General features: G+C 35.6%; 1 non-coding gene across 1 annotated transcript; it reads right to left on the reverse strand.

The window, feature by feature from the left end:
* Nucleotides 1–294: 294 nt before the first annotated feature.
* Nucleotides 295–401, reverse strand: LOC116746539. Its single transcript, XR_004347789.1, has one exon. It is a non-coding gene; the product is annotated as a U6 spliceosomal RNA (small nuclear RNA).
* Nucleotides 402–620: the final 219 nt, after the last annotated feature.

The raw sequence follows: 620 nt of genomic DNA on the forward strand, positions 1-620 counted from the left end.
GATGACATCATTCACAAGGGGCAGAACATAGTAAAGTATTTATCTTTCATTCCACAAGGTGGTGTGTTTTATGTATAAAATACTTGAGGTAGTGTTTTTATTCTGAATCTGATGATGTGCTTTTTAAATGGTTTTCTTATTTTTGCCTTGTTAGTACATCACTTAGTATCCTGCCTCTGGATCTAACAAATTGCCTGATGCCAATGTAGATACAAGTACTTGTTCCCAAATTGATAACATATGCCAAGATTTTCTGTATTGCCCTCCACTTCTGGGGGTATTCTTTTTTTTTTAAAAAATATGGAATGCTTCACGAATTTGCGTGTCATCCTTGCACAGGGGCCATGCTAATCTTCTCTGTATCGTTCCAATTTTAGTATATGTGCTGCCGAAGCGAGCACTGGGGGTATTCTTGACCCCGATCTCAATGAGAACTTCAAATGTGTTCCCTCTGCAAGATCACTTTCTGTGTGCTTTTCCCCCCGTGGTTATGGCTTTAAAAATTAAATATACTTTAGAGAAATAATATGATCCTTTACTTAGAAATATTATTGGCATATAGTATAGGGCTGAATGAGATTTGTGAAATAATATTAGAAGCTATTTAAAACAAAAGTTGA

Source organism: Phocoena sinus, chromosome 20 (genome assembly GCF_008692025.1).
Source record: "Phocoena sinus isolate mPhoSin1 chromosome 20, mPhoSin1.pri, whole genome shotgun sequence".
Classification (NCBI taxonomy): domain Eukaryota; kingdom Metazoa; phylum Chordata; class Mammalia; order Artiodactyla; family Phocoenidae; genus Phocoena; species Phocoena sinus.